Source organism: Pseudochaenichthys georgianus, chromosome 7 (assembly GCF_902827115.2).
Source record: "Pseudochaenichthys georgianus chromosome 7, fPseGeo1.2, whole genome shotgun sequence".
Taxonomy (NCBI): Eukaryota; Metazoa; Chordata; class Actinopteri; order Perciformes; family Channichthyidae; genus Pseudochaenichthys; species Pseudochaenichthys georgianus.
The window spans coordinates 32,809,225-32,829,470 of record NC_047509.1 but is presented as its reverse complement, the minus strand read 5'-3'; positions in this window follow the sequence as shown (position 1 = coordinate 32,829,470).

The following is a 20,246-nucleotide window of genomic DNA, read 5'->3' as shown; positions in this document are numbered from 1 at the left end:
TCACACTCTCGCAGACTTTTCCGGTGTTTCTAAAGTAGATGACAATGTATGTGTGTCGTTTAAGAGGAAAAGATGCCTGTTTTTTGTTGTTGTTATTACTGTCAGGAAATGTACAACCTAACCCTGGTCCACCCAGTAGTAGTAGTCAGATCGCTACTCCTGCTGATTTTAAAGCTAGGTCTGGGTTGGGTTTCATCCACTTGAATGTGCGCAGTCTGTTAGGTAAACTAGATTTTGTCCGCATCTGGGCGAGCTCGACTGACGTTGACGTCATTGTTTTATCAGAAACATGGCTAAATAAATCGATTTTGGCCTCTGACATTGCCTTAAATGGTTATAATGTGTATCGTTCCGACGGGCCTAATAATGTTAAGAATAAGTTCAGTGTAACCACATTAGTTTCCAAATCTATCAGTAAGCAATTCTAATTTTTAGCCTTAAATATAGAAGTGGCAAAGGGGCAACAGGTCATGGTGGTGGGCTGTTACAGACCCCCCTCAGCTGGCAAGGACTCCTTGTCTTCGCTAGCAAATCTTTTATCGCAACTAGACTACAATAAATAGTGCTACTTGGAGATTTTAACTGGGACTGGTTAACTGCAGTGTCAGAGGATTTTAAAAACCTGTCTATCTCTTTGAATGTTACTCAGATTGTTGACAGTCCTACTCGCCCTAACATTAAGTCCCCTAATAAATCCTCCCTAATTGATCTCATTTTAACTAATGCTCCCTATAAATACTTATCTGTGGGAGTATTTGCGAATGATCTGAGTGATCACTGTGTTGTAGCCACAATTATGGACACTAAGGTTCAAAAGGTTAAACCTCATATTATTATTAAGAGAGACATAAAACATTTTGTGGAGCAGGGTTTTGTTCATGATCTGTTTGGGTTTGATTGGGGAAAAATCGATCTGTGTGCTGATGTAGAAACTGCATGGTCTTATTTTTATCTTGGTTTTATGGAGATCATTGATAGACATGCACCCCTGCGTAAATTTAGAGTGAAGGGACGAGACAATCCTTGGTTTTCTGCTGAACTGTCCAGTCTCCTTCATGAGAGAAACAAGGCCTGGGCAAAGGCTTGGCAATCAGGCTCAGAGGTAGAATGGCTGCGTTTTAGGCAGCTAAGGAATAGCTTCACTTCAAATGTCAAAAGTGCAAAGTCAAAGTACTATTTGTCAGTTACCACAGAAAACCTAAATAATCCTAGGGAATGTTGGAAAGCCATAAAATCGATATCTACTGGTGAGATCCGTAATGAGCTACCTCCGTGCCTTACCACAGCATCTGGCTCTCTATCGGACAGGGCTACTATGCTAAATTGCATTAATGAGCATTTTGTGTCCTGTGGCTCTCTGTTTGATTCTGTGACTAACTCTGCTTCTGTGAACACCCCAATCCGTGACTCTGAACAATGTAGTCTGGAAAACCCTTTTAGTTTTACTCCTTTTACTGTCAATTTTGTTCATGAAGCCTTATCTAAGCTAGTTCCTAAGAAACCGGCTGGCCCGGACAACATAGAACCTTTCTTTTTAAAGATAGCTGCAGATTTTGTTGCTCTTCCTCTTACTTCTCTTTTTAACCTCTCCCTCAGCACAAATGCAATTCCAAAAGTATGGAAGTCAGCTTATGTCTTGCCTTTGCTAAAAGGAGGGGAAGGCAACTATTTTAAATAACTATAGGCCAATCTCTAAATTGTCAGTTCTGGCGAAGGTGCTCGAACGACTTGTGAGTGAACAGGTAAAGGAGTTTTTATGTAAAAATTATATCCTGTCTAAACATCAGTCAGGCTTCAGAAAGCAACATAGCACCATCACTGCGACAATGAAAGTGGTGAATGACATTACGAGTATTTTAAATAATAAGCAGAGTTGTGCAGCTCTATTTATTGACCTTTCCAAAGCGTTTGATACCGTCGATCATCGCATCTTAAAGCATAGGCTACTCAGTATTGGCATATCCAGCCATGCAGTGGGTTGGTTTGTGAACTACCTCTCTGAAAGGTCCCAATGTGTTCATTTTGATGGGCTGTCTTCTGAGTCGTTAAACATTGCTAATGGTGTTCCTCAAGGTTCTGTTTTAGGTCCACTTTTATTCTCCATATATATCAACAGTTTAGGTGAAAATGTGAATGAAGCTACTTTACATTTTTATGCGGACGATACCGTGATGTACTGTGCAGGTCCCTCCATTAAGGAGGCTGGTGTTAAATTACAGGCTGTTTTTAACATTATTCAGACTCAGCTTAATGAACTTAAGCTTCTTTTAAATGTTGGTAATGCTATTTTCAAAAGCTAAAAAGACACCAGAGCCTGTTTTGGATATTGTTACTATGCAAGGACAAGTACTTGAAGTGGTTGCCTGTTATAAATACCTAGGTATCTGGCTTGATGATTGTCTTACTTTTAAACTTCATGTCAATAACCTGCTTAAAAAGCTGAGGGTTAGACTAGGTTTCTTTTTCAGAAACAAGTCCTGTTTCTCGCTTGAGGCCTGGAAAAGGCTAGTCACTGTGACCTTTTTACCTGTGCTGGACTATGGTGATTTGTTGTATATGAATGCACCTGCCCATTGCCTGAACAAGTTAGATGCCGCCTATCACAGCGCACTGAGATTTGTCACAAATTGTAAAGCACTTACTCATGAAGAGGCTCAGTCATTGGTACACGTTTATTTATAAAGCTTTGTTGGGTAAACTCCGGTATTATATCTGCTCTCTGATAACACAGAGAGTTGCAAGCAGCTATTGTCTGAGATCGCATGATGTAGTATTGTTAGATGTGCCAAGAGCAAGGACTGTTTTAGGTAAGACAGCTTTTATGTGCGCAGCTCCACTTGCTTGGAACAATCTTCAGCAAGAATTGAAACTGAGCAATCTCATTCCTCTGCATGTTTTTAAAGCTAGGCTAAATGAAATGCTTGTTGATACTATGGGCACTTGTAAATGTCTATAACTATGTAAATGTATCCTATAAATATAATGTATGATGTCCTTTATTGTTTTATGTTTCATGTGGAACCTACAGTATATGCTGCAGGTCTCCCTTGAAAAAATGGGACCAATCTCGTTAAATAAAGGTTTGAAATGAAATGAAATATATACATACATATACACATATATATATTTTTTTTAAATATAGATATTACCAAGTGGTTTCATGTACAACCCACACAAGTCTCATACTAAATTAAGCTCTGTTGCTTGGATACCACTAGATCCTGTTACAGCGTAATATAAAAGTACATAACGATTGATGTGTAAATTAGCATAATTACATTACATTGCATTTAGCTGACGCTTTTATCCAAAGCGACTTACAATAAGTACATTCGACCAGGAAGACACAACCTTGAGGAAAACAGAATCATATAAGTACATCAGGTTTCATAGAGCCAATCATTTCAAGTGCTACTCAACTGGCTTTAGATAAGCCAGTCCTTTATTAGTATATAAGTGCTCTGTTAGCAGTTCTTTGTTAGTCATTCTATCGCTCGAAGTGGAGTCGAAAGAGATGAGTTTTCAGTCTGCGCCGGAAGGTGTGTAAGCTTTCTGCCGTCCTGATGTCAATGGGGAGCTCATTCCACCATTTAGGAGCCAGGATAGCAAACCCACGTGTTTTTGCCGATGGGAACTTGGGTCCCCCTCGCAGCGAGGGTGCAGCGAGTCGTTTGGCTGATGCAGAGCGAAGGGCACGCGCTGGGGTGTACGGTTTAACCATGTCCTGGATGTAGGAAGGGCCAGATCCATTCGCAGCATGGTACGCAAGTACCAGTGTCTTGAAGTGAATTCTAGCAGTTACCGGAAGCCAGTGGAGGGAGCGGAGGAGCGGAGTGGTGTGGGAAAATTTAGGAAGGTTGAAGACCAGACGAGCCGCTGCATTCTGGATGAGCTGCAGAGGTCGGATGGCACATGCAGGTAGACCAGCCAGGAGGGAGTTGCAGTAGTCTAGGCGTGAGATAACGAGAGCCTGGACCAGAACCTGCGTGGCTTTCTGGGTCAGCTGGGGACGTATCTTCCTAATGTTGAAAAGCGTGTATCTGCAGCAGCGGGTTGTAGCAGCGATATTTGCAGTGAAGGACAGGTTGTTATCCAGGATCACACCCAGATTCCTTTCAGTCAGGGTCGGGGAGACAACAGAGGTGCCGATGTTGATGGTCAGGTCAAGAGTGGGACAATCTTTTCCCGGAAGGAAAAGCACTTCAGTTTTGTCAAGGTTGAGCTTGAGATTATGAGCGGACATCCACTGAGAGATATCAGCTAAACAAGCAGAGATGCGAGCGACCACCTGGGTCTCTGAGCGGGGAAAGGACAGAATTAGTTGGGTGTCGTCAGCGTAGCAGTGGTATGAAAAACCATGCGGGCTAATGACAGATCCGAGCGAGTTTGTGTACAGGGAGAAGAGGAGGGGACCAAGAACAGAGCCCTGAGGGACCCCTGTAGTTAATTGACAAGGGTCGGACTCGGACCCTCTCCAAGTTACCCTGTAGGTGCGGTCTTTGAGGTATGAGGTGAGGAGGGAAAGTGCAGAGCCTGATACTCCAAGTTCTTGGAGAGTGCGAAGGAGGATCTGATGGTTCACCGTGTCGAATGCAGCAGACAGGTCCAACAGGATGATGACAGAGGAGAGGGAGGCTGCTTTAGCAGTGTGCAGTTCCTCAGTGACAGCAATGAGGGCAGTTTCTGTGGAGTGACCTGCCTTGAAACCAGACTGGTGCGGATCCAGAAGGTTGTTCTGATGGAGATAACAGGAGAGTTGTTTAAAGACAGCGCGTTCAAGTGTTTTAGACAGGAACGGGAGGAGAGAGACAGGCCTGTAGTTTATAACATCAGACGGGTTGAGAGTGGGTTTCTTCAGGAGAGGGTTTACTCTTGCCTCCTTGAGACTGTTTGGAAAGTGACCAGAAGTTAGAGAAGTGTTGATGAAATGAGTGAGAAACGGTAGAATGTCAGGAGCGATAGTCTGAAGGAGGTTAGAAGGGATAGGGTCCAGAGGACAGGTGGTAGGGCGGGCAGAGGTAACGAGGGTAAGAACCTCACTTGGCGAGAGATGGGAAAAAGTAGTTAGTGTGCCGGTTGACCGTCGGTCAGGTGATCCAGCAGTGAGTAAAGGTGAGTCAGAAAAAGACGAGCGAATATCGTCAACCTTTTTTTCAAAGTAGTTTAACAAAGTCGCTTGACAGAAGGGAGGAGGGGGAGGGGCTTTGGGAGGGTCCAAGAGGGTGGAGAAGATGGAAAATAGTTGTTTAGGATTGGAATAGGAAGATTGGATCTTGTCTTGAAAGAAAGTGCTTTTTGCCTGAGAGATCGAAGAAGAGAAAGAGGAGGAGAGGAGAGCCTGATAGGTTAGGAGGTCGTCGCGGTGTTTGGATTTCCACCATTTCCGCTCTGCTGCCCTAAGGACGGTTCTATTAGCACGCAGTGCGTCATTTAGCCAGGGAGCAGGAGGAGACTGACGAGCCTGCCGAGATGTGAGAGGACAGAGAGAGTCCAGAGAGGAAGAGAGAGTAGAGAGGAGAGTTTCTGCAGCAGAGTTTGGAGGCAGGAGTTGGAAGGAGTCAGAGGAAGGGAGGGCTGAGAGTACCGAGGAGGCAAAGGTAGAGGGGGAGAGAGAACGGAGGTTACGGCGGACAAGTGCAGGATGCGAAGAGATTAGTTTGTTATGTTTGGAAAGGGGTAGAGAGAATGAAATGAAGAAGTGATCGGAGGTGTGGAGCGGGTTTACAGAGAGGTTAGAAGTAGAGCAGTTCCTTGAGAATATGAGAACAAGGACATTGCCAGCTTTATGAGTTGGTGGGGATGGAGACAGTGAGAAAGCAAAGGCGGTTAGCAGAGATGTTAGTTCGTCTATCTTCCCCGTCTGGAGGTTGAAGTCTCCGAGAAGTACAGCGGGATGGCCGATTTCAGGGATGTGTGAGAGGAGATGATCTAATTCCTCCAAGAAGTCCCCCAAGGCGCCTGGTGGACGGTAGAGAACAACAATGGTTAGTTGTATAGGATGGGTCACTGTGACGGCATGGAATTCAAAGGTGGAAGGAGTGAAGTTAGGTAGCTTGAAGAGGGAAAAGCTCCATGTGGGAGAGAGCAGGAGACCAGTGCCACCTCCTCTGCCAGAGGGTCTGGGTGTATGGGAGAAGGAATATGCTGTGGAGAGAGCTGCTGGGGTGGATGTGTTGGATGGAGTAATCCAGGTCTCAGTGAGAGCAAGGAAATCCAGAGTCTGCAGGGAGGCGTAGCCAGTAGAGATGTTAAGATTCACCGATTCGCATCGGTGCACCGGCATAAACGTTCAAGATGCGAGTGCACCGGTTGAAAGAGTGCACATCGGCTACAGTTTGGGTTGAACCGGGTTGAACTCGCGATGCATCGATTGCGTAGCGTCTTTGCATCGGTAAAAAACCGATTCATTCATATAAAATCCCCTCATCTTGTCAACGCTCAGCAGAGACGATCTTTGATATTTGCTTCGCCACTACGGAGGCCGAGAGTCTCAGTTATCAACACACACGGAAGTTGAGGAGAAAGAGAAACACAGCGCACCGACAAATACCTACAAATCAAACGTTTGGCAATACTTCGGATTGTTCAAGAAAGACGGTGTAATAATCCTTTTATGCTATATAGTTGACCGCAGGTCATGGAGAGTAATAAGATATCCGTAGACCTTTGTATGAGGTGTCTTTATTACTTAACAGGTCTACAGCCATGATACATAGATCCGTCCTAGATGCGGGCTTGCATACACACAGTATCACTCCGCAGTCGCACCCCATCAGTAACGTCCTGATGGTATATGTGCGCGGCACTATATACTACAGACGGTCAACTTGAAAAATCGCTCGCACATTGTTAACGATGCCGAGCCGCTTTAAAGTACACAAGTAGTACGAGGAACTTAGCGACGCACATAAAGAGGCGACATGGGGTCTGCGGCTGAAAAGAGAAACCTGAAAGTTAGACTATGAGTTAAATCACTCAGTGAGGTGTTCTGTCAGAGAGAGTGGTGTTTAGTTTACAGCAGCCTGTGACGGCCAATAATAATTTAAATGTCTTCCTCACTGTAAGCAGTTATGAAATACCTGTTTGTGAGAGGTTATTTGTATTCTTTATTGTTCATATAGAACCCACTGCTTTCTGCTCACTGGTGAGTCAGCCTCTGAATGAGTGTTAAGCACATCAGGCTGGCAGCTGTATGGGCATTGCACTATGGTAGCTGTTATTTGCACATTATTAATCATGAGCAATGCATCCTTACATTGTTTAACTGTGCGGTGTTATACAATTGTACTGTAGCCTACTCTGGAGAGCTTTTAAAGGTAAAAAAAAGAAACGGCATGATGGGATGTGCAGTACCAAATATGTAAAGCACTTTTTTGTTAATGTATGATTTGCTGCATATAAGGAATAAAACAAAAATCCTCTGTCGTACCATATTGAAGTATCATTATTTTTGCATCATGTTGAATCGCATCGTATCGCATCGAATCGCATAATGTTGAATCAAATCGTATCGAACTGTATCGCAACAGGGGTGAATCGTATCGTATCGCATCGCCTGGTGTTTCAAATGTATCGTTAATGTATCGTATCGTGGCAACGTATCGAGATGCGCATCGCATCGGCCTCAGTGATGGAGATGCACATCCCTAGTAGCCAGAGATGAAGTCAGCCTTAGGATCAGCTGACTGGCAGTTCCACAGGCCGCCTGAAACTAGATGTTGGATCTCAGAGGAGCACATGGGATAGACGAGAGCGGGCCGGTTATAGCGATTAGGAGATACACGAGGCCAGTGATAATTGCTAGCTAGCCGCTAGCTGCTAACTGCCGCGGCCGCCTTGTTAATATCAAACTCCATCATATAACAATCCAGTGGGCTACGATGCTGTCATGAACCTGCAGTGCTGTTACGTGTTCAAATCATATACTGTATATGGTTCAAATTGACGTGCATAATGTCATTAAGCACGTCAATGGCATGAAGATAAAATGTTCCAACTTTTGAGAGAGCGAAACCTCACAGATTACCCGTCATGCCTGAGAAGTACCCGTTTGTGCTCTCATAGAGCATGCGCAACTTTAACCACGCCCCCCAAAATGCTCGTTCACATTAAGTTAATGTGACAGCCAATGAGCAGCTCTCATAGGAATGAATGACGCCCCGCCTCCCACGCTGTATCCAGTTCTTATTATACATCCATGGGGCAGATCGGGTAATGACAGTTCACACCACACAGAGCCGGGGTGGTACTGTGTCATTGCCTCATCGTTTGCGTCATGACGTAACTGTTTACGTGCCTGCTTCATAAAAGCCAAACCGCGCGGAAATCCCTCACATCGACAACAACAACACTGGCCGATTGTATTGAAGCGCTGTTCGCTTTGGTTATGCTCTTATGCGTTGTGTACAAACTGGATAAAACACGGGCATTTTGTTGTTGTTCAGGAGGTTGATCCCGCCCATGCCCCTGCCCCCGCCTCGAAGTAAGAGAGACGTTAGCGGTGCTGCCTCTTAGCTCCGGAATCTTGCTTCTAGACCGACAATTTTTTGGAGCTGGAAACGAACCGGATTCCGGAGCTAAGAGGCGGCGCCGCTGCGGTGTGAAGAGGAAAAACCGGTACTTTTCAGGCTCTAGCTCCGTGCCGGCTCTAACAACGCGTTGGTGTCAAAGGGGCATAAGTGCCGCCAAGATGGTGCTTCCCTGAGCGTCAAATACCGATGGGAATACATTGCAACCAGTTGAAAGCTCTTTGCGTCCGTTTATGAAGCTGAAGGAGACTCGGCGCGTCACAACTGCACGCCACGGGACCCTGACCAAGCGTCGCTCCTGGACGTTCAGGGAGTGAGACTGTGTTGATTTGGGAGCACTAGAAAACGTTGTAATATTTCCTCAGTTTCGAAGACTACACAGTTAACTGCTGGGCGTTGGAACGTTGTTAGCTGTTGCTTGGTACCATCTGTAATTTTAGCACACCTTAAGTAAATCAGTGACTTCATACAACATACTGTACTGTGCATAGTGCTAAGGTTACAGGATTCTTCTTGTTGCTGACAGTCTGGCCATTTGCAATCACTCGACCCATGAAAGAACGAAGGCTAATGCCATCTATATGTCTTAAATACCATCAATAAATACCAAAATCTAGTAGGGATCAGTGAATGAGTATGAGTATATGTATATGTCAGAGGATGTAATCAGTGCATATATGCAACTTTTGGGGGAAACAAATTGGCGTTGTCAACTATCATCCGCTGCTTGTATTCGGCATTAAAAAAAACATACCACTTCTGTGTTTTAGTATGTTTTTAAAACCTGATGCAAATTGTGCCTGACCACATGAACCGTACTTAAGACCCCCTATTCAAAAGGACCCGGGCTTGGTACGACAAACCATGCCCTAGTAGTTTACACAGTGTTAGACACTCGCCCAGGTAACTTGAAATACTCCCTTTTTTGACAAGCTACCACTAATGGAATTTTCTGATAATTATTTTGTATTATATTCTCTAAATGTTATCTCTAAATGCCTTCTCCACATTTCCCAGTAGCAAGGATACCTAAAAGATCCGGCCTTTAATCTTTAGGCGTTCATTCTGGCAGAACTTCGCCTGTTCAGGACTGTGATGCCTAAGAACCCGTCAGCCCCGTAGACAGCCCAGGAAACTCACTTAAAGTCAACTTTGTCTGTGACAATCAGCCACCAAGTTCTCGTATAATGAACTTTACCTCTTTTTGCCTCAACCATTGAGGAATCGTGTGCCTGAATGCCTTTTGTAAAACACATTTTCAGTTGCCATTAACAATGCTTTATCGTACATTGGAAGGATCGCCACAAACTTCGACAGAACTTGTACAGTATCTCGCTGTGTATCAGAAATTATCGGTTTGATTGTGTATTATTGGTGGAATGATGGTTAGGGGCTCAGAAATCCTCCTCTCTGTCTATAAAGTATTGCCCTCCAACTTCCCTTTAAGCACAAGACAGATGGCTCCTGTGTCAACTAAGCTGTTAAGAAGGATCCACACACAAACACGTGTGTGCACACAAACACACCTGCAGGTTGACTTGAACCGCAGGTCTTATCAGGTTGCCCCAGCTGTGTTGCCAGACGCTGGCTTCCACTCCCCGTCTGTCTGCCGGAGTTAAACTGGGGGTGTTTAAAATTAGATTTAACATCGATCATTTCCCCAACCTGAATGGGGCCCAATGTCAGAGGCTGGCAGGGGCAATCCCTCACCCCCTGTCCATCTGCCTCACCTCCACACACCATCAGTCAGGCCTGGGAGAGGGAGGGAGTAACGGAGAGAAAAGAAAAACAAGGATAAAGGAAGGAAAGGACAAATGGAGATAGAAGGAAAGGGGTTGATATGAAGGAAAGGACGTAGGAGGGAGCGAAAGATGATGGAGAGAAATGGAAGGCTTAAGACATGAAGGAAGAAGAGACAAGGAACGAGAAGAAAAAAGAAGACATATTTTAAAAACACTTAATTAAGTGTGGAACAAATTTAGGTTCAGACCGAGTTTGCAACAATTACACTGAGTTTATTACAGGCCCTGGAATGGATAGCAGAAATTGAACAGCAGTGATACACTGTAGGTGTCATTTACATGACTTATTTGCATGGTAATAATGCAATGTCACCATCATGCAAGAGGCAGAGGTGATCTGCATATTAACATGTTACAATGTGGGTAATGGTGCCACAATGTTGCATAATAGAATACGTTTATAATCTAACTGGATCATTGTCCCTGTGGTTTAGTGTTGTATGTGCTTAAATAATGGAACATTTGGTTTAAAGTGTGTTTAGTTAACCTTGACAGTTTGGATACTTTCTTTCTCTATGTGACGTTCCATAGTCTTTGAGGCAAAATATAGACCTGGTTCTCGAATCAAATCAAAACACCCACTAATATCTGGCTTTTGTCTTTAGTGGGAAATATTACAATTGACAATTATTCCTAGGACAAAAACTACGCAGTCACAGTATTTAGCAGCTCCAGCTCAAATTAGCATTGGTGGCAATAAACATGAGATCTGGGTAGACACAGACACTAATATTTCCCCCCTTTTCTGACGCAAACTTTGTGATATGTGTTTAAGTGAAATATATCAACAGGGATTTGGACAATTACTTAAAATGTATTAACGTACAAAACATCAGAGGTGGAAGAAGTATTAAGATCCTTTGCTTAAGTAAAAGCAGTGATACCACAGTCTGAAAATACTCCACTACAAGTTAATGTCCTCCTACTTAAAGGTAGGGTAGGTAATTCACTTCAGAAACACTTTTTGTTATATTCCATGGAATGCTCTTTACATCCCGATAGCAATGAATACATTAAATGCTTTGACAATAAATATATTTCATCTGTGGAAGCCGTGGCGTTGTAAAAAGCAAGTCCAATCATCTGCCTCGACCCGCGGGAAATAATTGGATGGCCTACCTGCCTGGCAGCCTTCCATCTCGGGCACAAACCTATCTCGTGCCCTCATTGGTCATGTGCGCGTTAGTGTGTGTTGGAGGAGGGGCTCTGTAAGGAAGTCTGAAGGAAGGACGGGCAGATTTTTTTCGGTTGTGTACTTTCAAATTCTAGTGCACTCGAGATGGTTTCTCCATTCTATACCCTACCTTTAACTTATCGTATAATCAGACAAATGTACCATTATTAGAGAATATTACATTACTTGTCTATAGCATATTTTCAGTGGGTTTTCTTCCATCTGTAAAAAAAAAAAGAAAACCCTGCATATACACTCATTTTGTTTTAAAAAGGGTGTTAATGGCTGCCATGTTTTGTTGAGTCATGAAATAGAGACTCATCTGGAAAAATACTGTTAAATACAACCTTAATTTAGTCTATGGAGGTGAGGGATTTTATTTCACATACCCTTTGGAATACGTCTTCAAAGGCAATGTAAAGTGTTACCATGCTGTACTGATGCCCCTGCCCTATATCCAGTAGTTTATTGATAATTGTCTTTAAATTGGCGCCCATCCATTTAGGATAGAAACATTGTAAAACAAATAAAGGCAGGCTTTGTAGAACAGTAAAAAAATAAAAAGATCTCTGATGTGCTGTATCAACCTGTCGGACCTTTTTGCAGTCTCCTTTTATGGAAAAACTCAGTAAAATCTTCCCAGCATGATGTTCTCTCTGTAATGTCATCCATCCACCATACCCCACTTATGTCCTTGCAGCTATAATGCCCACTCATTGGACTGTCGCCATTAACATCAGCATCCCTGTTATGTTTGTGAGGCATGGCCTCTCCAAATGCGAGGAACATTGATTTTTATATCCCAGCTTCCAGCAAGGTTTGTAGCATCTTTAGTCTTCCTTTCTGGCCTTTGCAGGGACAATATTTCTGAATGAACATGGTAATTAAGCAGTTAAGGTCTTCCTGATAAACATTTGATGACCAAAATAACAAACGGTTTCCCTTCCATAGAACAAACACCCAACTCTGTTTCTGTTCATTCAAATCCTGAAGAGGTTTTGTCATTACTGTCTTAATGGTTGTTCAATTAAGAGTTCCCATCACTTTGAATTGATAGTGTGTTAGCCCAACACTGCAGAATGAACTGCAGTCAACTCTTAGTAAAAAGGGACCATTCAGGATGTGAAAATGGATTTACCTCAGGGATGAAATCATAGGGCTGTTACCAAAATGGGAAGACAGTTTCATCCCCACATATATAGACTGTTGAGGGAATAATGTATCTATGGACAATTATATAAAACATGCCTGTGAAGTTTTATTTTCAAAATACCAAACAGATCATGCATTTTAGCCATGCCTCATTTAGCTCTTTTTGCTGTATTCCAGCCCTGTCTTCACAAGGGCTGATTCTGTGGCAAATGAGCTGCAGCGGACCACGCCCGCCTGCAAAGGAGAGGGGCGAGGCACAAGCGTCATGTTACCATGCTGTTACCATGCTGTTACCATGCCACGCAACTTCTCATTCCCCTGATAGGTGGAGAGTTGCCCATATAGGCGGAGCACCCCGTTTTCAGAACAATTTCAAATCTGTATCAGTCTCTATACAGAGTGGCGAAGTCACGCCCATCTACTTCCGGTCCATGGAACCTTATTTCGGAAAAATTATGTATTGAAGTCAATGGAGAGAGAAAACGTATCTTTCGATCCCGTTTGAATTGGGCCATGAATTACACATAGGCCTATGATGTTTGTCAATCTTAAAAAATCATTTCCATGTCATAAAAGTCACAGTTTGTCGTAAAACTGTTGAAATATAAGACTATGAAAAATATGCAACTAGAAAGACTACAAATCCCAGAGTGATAACATAACTGATGTCACAATTGTTTTCCTCCACTAAATATAAGAGATAGCTAAGATAAGATAACTTTATCAAGATGCCTGTGTGCTTAGTACCAGGTTGTTATCATACCAGCAATGGGTCTTGCTCGTTCTTTCACTTCCCATCTGATGAAAGGACCAGGAGTGTCTGGATCAAGTTAGCTACCTAGCTAGTAGCAAGCACGTTAGTTAGCATTACAGCCTTGTAATTTGTATTAGCCTTAACATTAAGTAACCCAATATGTTAAACAGTAGTAGTCTTATTTTGTGAACCCTTTGAAGAGTACTGTCACACCGGTGTTATCATTCTATAATACACCATTTAAGCCCGGGGGAGAAATGCTAACGCTAACGCTACATTAGCATCTGCGATCTTTTCTACTTCATGCTATCTGCACAAATGGTTGACATTAAACATTAAAAAGATCAGGCAGTTCAGAGAGAATCAAAGGAAGGCAGGCAGGCAGATTTGCATGACATTCTTCTGGACGTGTTGATAGTGAGGGTAGTCAATCCCTTTTTTGACAAGACAGTAGTGACGGCCATCTTGGTGACGTGTGTTGTTGTGCGAGTCTGCGAGACCAGAGATGTAGTTCCAGTGTTTCCCCTATAGACAAATAGTGGCGGCGCAGCGACGCTGCTGAAATATGCGCGCCGCTGCTAGGAGGCGCCAGCCAGGTTATTATTATTTTTTATTAAAAATAATAATAATTGGCGACCCTTTTCATTTTTGATTGTTTGTTATGTGGATTTGTAGTATTTGTGTTACTGTATGTTCAATAAAGGTGTATGTTTGCTAAATCTTGAGACATTGCCACTGTATGTACTAGGCAGGGCCAATTTTTGGCATAGGTGACATACAGATGTAGCACTCCAGATCAGACTCAAATGGGTGTGTCCCAGTCAAAAGCCCAGCGGATGCCAGTGGCTGGGGGTGTTGCCAAATTGCTAGAGGGCTTTGCCCAATTTCCCCATTTGTTCAATTACAGGATTTAACCATGAGATGGCGCTTCATTCACAAAATACACAAAGACAACTGGGTGTTGTAGAACTTAGTCTGTTTGCAATGTTTGCAGCTCTGCAGTTGTGTTTGCTGAATACTGTAGCATTTAATCACTTATTTGTTATGGGTTTCACAAGCTACTATAATGAAAAAACATCAATATTTTAGATCAAATAAAGTATATAGTTTGCCCAGTGGCGAGCCGTGACTTTTATACCTAGGCCCTCTGACCCCCCCTTCCCTCTAAAAAAAAGGAGATATTACGTCTCAACTATACTTCAGCGGAATATCAAAACAGCGGTCTGGGGTGAAACGCATCAATGACAGCGACCCTCTACCACACAAAATAACATCATTTATACCTACACCTATCATGACAGGGCACACACAGCCAAGTAGCAATTACAAATGAATTAAGTCGGCACGGCGGCCCGCACTGAAAATGACTTAGGCCTACCTTTGATGATCAAATCACTGAAACACAAAGTCCATCCTCTTGTTCTTTTGGATGAAGCACTTCATGGCGGGGTCATTCAGCTGATCCTTTGCCACTCCAGTTTATCATAGTAACTCAATCTTTAAAATGACTCGGTTAATAATTTCGCAAAGATGTCCTCACTATCACTGAAGTGAGCCATCAAGAACGAACTTATGCTAATTAGAAATCTATCGATCATAAATCTATCGATTAGATTTATGATTCGAAAATAATAAAAGTAGGGTAGACATGTGGATATTATCCGGCTGAACAAAACGTGCATTTATCTAACAAGTTCGTTTTCCACAGACCTTATTTCGAGCTATTTTCCAAAACCTTATGGAGAAATCCCACTGCTTTCTGTCGAGGGAATCCGAGCGAAGCTTACTTGCGGGTTTTAGGACGCGTCACTGGACCACTTGCATAGACCTCACAGCGGGCGGAACCTGTCATAAAGTCCGCGAAAATAAAGCCCGCCCATTTAGAGGGAAGATATGATTGGTCAATTGTACTGTCATTTGACATTACTCTCTCATTGAGTTACTATGGCGGGCCCTCTGTGAATCTACAGAGGGACAACAAGCCCTCCGGTCTTCACATAACTCGCAGAGACGGCATTTAACCCTTCACATTCCAACAGAAACTGAACAGGCAGTTTCGAAGGATTTATTTCTTTGGAAATATTATTTTAAATACAATTAAATCAAGTTATTTTGGTAAAACTAATGAAAAATGTAACAACAAAAAAATATAAAAAATAATGTTTAAAAAAAAAACGTTTTTTTTAATGTTTTCAAATATTATTTTTTAGAATATCTTAGGCCCTCACAGAGGGCCTAGAGGGCCCTGACGGTTCGCCACTGAGTTTGCCTTCACAGCTCCAGTCGGCACTGCGCCTGCGCGTGCCGGTGGTGCCCTTACAGCTCTAGCCGGCACTGCGCGTGACGGTGGAGCCTTCACGACTCCAGCCGGCACTGCACATGTGCGTGGCGGTGGTGCCCTTAAAGCCCCAGCTGGCACTGCGCATGCGTGTGGCGGTGGCTTCATGGACCCGTCAATAATCCGCCTCTTGAGAGATGCCGTAGCTGCTCTCAAAAGGGGAAGAATTGGCGGGCTGTCCTTTACAGCTCTAGCCGGCACTGTGCATGCGCGTGACGGTGGAGCCTTCACGACCCCAGCCGGCACTGCGCATGTGTGTGACGGTAGTGCCCTTAAAGCCCCAACCGGCACTGCGCATGCACGTGGCGGTGGTGCCTTCACAGACCCGTTTATTATCCGCCTTTTGAGAGAGGCCGTAGCTGCTCTCAGAAGGGGATTTGTAGTTAACGGACTGTTTATTGTTTTTCTTTTCATTTTTTTGTAGCTGCGCCCTTGGCCGAAGCCTGGATGCGTCAGCGGAAAATGGTTTATTTAAACAACAAAGATGTGACGTGTTTTATGCGGACTTGAGGATGACGTTGAGGCATCTCTCGAGGCAGCGGGGACACGTTTAGAGCCGGGGAAAGAACTTCCAGCTCTGTCACAGAGGGGAGAAGGAGGGGCTGTCAGGCCGCTCGCTTCTTCTTCCTCGACTGCTGGCCGAAATTCTGGGTTGGCTGCGCCTGGGCTGCAGCCGGAACCGGAGATTTTCTAGGCCAACTCGCCCTCGTCTCCTGCCTGGGCTGGGGACTCGGGGTGGGCTGCGACCTCTGCTGTCCTGGTACTTTAAACCTAGCAGGGTTTGGTGCAGCTTGGGCGAAGGGCCGCTGTTGCGAAGGGCCGCTGTTGCGAAGGCAGCGGCTGGACCCTTCGAGGGAGACAGAGGTGGAGGCCCTCGTCTTCCTTCTTTTTCGACTCGCACTTCCTCTGCATGGAAGCGAGAGCGGAGCCGAAAATCCCCTCGGGAACGATGGGCATATCCAGTACATCTTCCTTTTCCCGGTCTGGGAGGTTGGTGAGGTTGAGCCATCTAGCTCTTTCCTGCACCACCATGATCCCCATTACCTTGCCCGTGGCCTGGACGGCGCAGCGTTGGACACAGAGACAAATGTCTGTGACCACGGCTATCTCGTCCAGAGTGGCCGGTGCAGGATTGCTCGACAGATCCTCACAGAGCTCCGCTTGGTACGCGGTTAGCATCGAGGAAACGTTCAGAGCCCTGGCGGACAATGCTGCGGCTCTGTAGGACCGTTCAGTCATGGTCGACTGGAATCGGTCCGTTTTTGCTGGCAGCGTGGGGTTCCTGCTTGGTGACGGGCCCATCCTCGGTAGGAGGTGGGCTGCCACCAGCGGTTCCATAGGCGGTATGCGGAGCAGGCCGAGCCTCTCCATACCGTCACAGTCAAGGGAGGAGGCACCCTGGATTGGGGCCTTGTTGCTAAAGGGCCGGTCTCTCCACGAGACCGACACCTCATCCAACATCTCCGGGAAGACCGGAAGGAGTTGCCTCTTCGTCCTTGTTGTTTGGGGAAAATGTTTCCCCTCGTAACGGGACCTGGAGGTCTCCTTGGCCATTTCGGGCCACGGGATGTCTAGCCTGGAAGCAGCGCGCTGACACACGGCCTGCAGGTCCATGCTTAGACAGGGTGAAGCTGGTGTGCTATCGCCCGGGAGAGCAGCCATCGCTCCCGGCTTTGCAGCCTGAGCCGATGACATGAATATGTCGTCTTCCTGCTCATCCGAGTCAGACAGGGTATCCACAGAGGTATCCTCTTCGTCCTCCATGTAGTCTAACTCTAGGACATCTTCTGCGGGTGAAACCATGGTGAGGTCCAGCCGGGAGCCCCAGCTTGGTAAAGCGTGGGGCCCCGTTCCCGCATCTCTTGCCGCCACCGGGTCTCGGCCTGATATGGCGCGGGATTCCGGTTCTGCGGCTGCCGCTGTCGATGAGCCCCAGACCGACCCAGTGAGGGGCTCCATCTCTGCGGCGGACGCCCCCGTGTCTTGATTGCCAGCCGGCAAACCAGTGGACATGAGGGGGTCCTGTCCCGACAGGCTAGCTTGTTGTGCTAATCTTCGGCGGAGGCTCTTCATAGTGAAGCGGGCACAATGCCCACACGAGCCGGGGTTGTCAATGGCCTCCTGGGCGTGTTCCAGCCCGAGGCAGGATGAACAGATCTGGTGTGAGTCTGTGCCTGACACTTTCAACCCGCAGCCGCAGAGCCGAGCCTCCGAGTTCCTGACTCCTCTGGTGTGAGGGAGAGAGGCGTCCATCTTATACGCTGCGTGGCGTGAAGAGGACCCGCTCGTAACAGGTACGTCGAGAGAAAAAAATTGTTCCCAACCTGTCTTTAATCCGTAGAAAAAGGACGGTGTGGGTCTTTTTTCTCAAAGAATATTACCTGGTGTGGTAATATCCTTTTAATCCTTTTTCTCCTTCGTGGAAGAGAAAAGTAAAAAATCCGTCCTCGCTACCGTGGTGTCGGCAGTGAGTGAAAAAACAAGCTAGCAGCAGGTGTGTTGCTAGCTTGAACAATCAAAACCTTACCTTAATTCCTGAGGAAGAATGGCGAGGTTGATTATAATACTAACTGGTGTGTTAGTACTATACTCTTCTGCGAGGCAGAATAGGGTAGCCGGCTAACGCCCGTCGACCGAAATTAGCTTTTGGTTCAGTCTGTGGACTGTTAAGCTAGCCCGGCTACCATTAGAGATGTGCTCTGAAGCGAGAAGAAGTGTTTGAATGACGCATGCGTCGTGGCGCAGGCTACTTATAGGGGGTGATTTCCCCTGACGTTGACGTCAAGATCACCAGCCAATCAGGATTGGCGTAATGAGATTGATGCTTCTGTTTTCTCCGCGATGAGGCGTATCCCATAGTGAGACATCGAACGGAGTGTTATGAATGAGAACTGCTCTCATGTCAAGAAGCATCAGATCAGTGCATGCGCTGCATCGTCCAATCAGTGAGCGATACACAGTAAGGGGGCGGGGCGAGTGTCTGAGGAATTCATCGGAGGATGGTCTGGAAAACATCAGGTTTAAAACTAAAAGAGCTTTGAAACACAATGAAAGATGTTTGGAGTTTTATTTGAGTTATTAATTTAAACTTTTTGTCTAAGAGATGCTGATTTGAAACCGTTGTTACATACAGTCATCCTGTTTCTGCCGGAGAGAAGGGAGGCCGTCCCAAAGGTTGCTGCTGTATTTACTCCCTCCATCTGACAGGAGGGAGCCTCGTTGAGCTGCGAGTGTGGCTACAGACGGAGTTCACTCCATCACGGAGGGGTAGGGTCGAGGGAGTGGTTTGGGATTGGGCCCTAGTGTTTATATATATCTATGTGCAAAATGACTTCATTGTGCATGTTAAGTAGGCCCATTCCCAAACCGCCCCCTACACCCTACCCCTACACCCTACCCCTACACCCTACCCCTCCGTGTGCGCGTTCACGCGGAGGGTCCGCCATATTGAGGGCTGTTCCAAAGCAACGAGTGTGGAGCATGGATGTATAATAAGAACTGGATACAGCGTGGGAGGCGGGGCCTCATTCAGTCCTATGAGAGTTGCTCATTAGCGCATGATGATAAAATGGCCCAACTTTTGAGAGAGTGAAACGTCACAGATTACCCGGCATGTCTGAGAAGTACCCGTATGTGCGCTCATAGCGCATGCGCAACTTTAACCAAAATGCTTGTTCACATCAAGCACGTCAATTTGCGTACACGTAACAGCACGTTCATAACAGCATGGTAATGGGTTGTTATTATGCAGTTAGCAGCTAGCGGCTAGCTAGTAATTATGCTAATGTACACATCAATCGTTATGTACTTCTATTACGCTGTAACAGGATCTAGTGATATCCAACAGAGCTTCATTTAGCATGAAAGAATGATTGCACTGTATATATATACACAGTGCAATAAGCTTGTTAGTGCAATAAGAAGCTACAGGAACGTTAATCTACGTCGGTAATATTAACTTTATTTAATACAACATTTACGGTACAAGATTTACATCATACAGCCCATGTAGTATAATATTTTACAAATGATGAATTACAGCAAACATGTGCAATATATCCATTATTACAGCTCCGTGGGCTGGCAGTAAGGCGATATGGGTCCGTTGTTATTGTGCATCCATGGGTAAAGAGAAACTCATGTAGTGCTGAACACGTAACATGAACGTGCCGGGCAGCGCGGTCCCGTGGGTTAGATGCACGTTCATAATGCAGAGGGAAATAACTCTCGGAATAACGTTATTAGCACATTTTTACAACTTGAGGAACGAATGTTTTTAATAAGAACTATACAAACGTTCATACTGGGTCGTTTATTTAGTTTAAAAAAAATTATCCAACGAGTTACAGACCACTCTTTCCCCATGTAAGTCAATAGGAAAAAGTGTTTCCGGGCCCAGCAACCTAAAGGAAGTGTAGTACCGCCGTTTGACCAGCACGAATATTCTCATCAGACTCCGGCGCACTTCCTGGGGGCTTGCTCCCACGCTGTATCCAGT